Genomic DNA, 398 nt, shown 5'->3' on the forward strand with positions numbered 1-398 from the left:
AGTGACATTTTAAATGGGTTTGAGTAGTGACATGAAGCAAAGAAACAACCCAAAAACAACCAGTTCTCAGTAKCTGTTGGAYGATTGGGGCAAATGCAAAAAGGATTTGAGGTTTTGAGTAACCTGAACATTATCTTAGTTTTAGTTAAGCCAAAAATTCACTAATTTGAGTTAATTTGGATTCTTTTTCAATGGGTTTGATTGAGGCAGACATCAAGCAAGGAAACAACCCAAAAACAACCAGCACTCAATAGTTGTTGGACAATTGGAGCAAACACTGAAAAAATCGGAGGTGTTTCGAGTAACCTGAAGATTATTTTAGTTAAGTCAGAAATTCACTAATTTTAGTTAATTTAGAGACTTTTTCAATGGATTTCATTGAAGCAGAAATACAGCAA

This window comes from Malurus melanocephalus, unplaced genomic scaffold (assembly GCF_030028575.1).
Source record: "Malurus melanocephalus ecotype Western Australia unplaced genomic scaffold, MMel_1.1 scaffold_976, whole genome shotgun sequence".
Classification (NCBI taxonomy): domain Eukaryota; kingdom Metazoa; phylum Chordata; class Aves; order Passeriformes; family Maluridae; genus Malurus; species Malurus melanocephalus.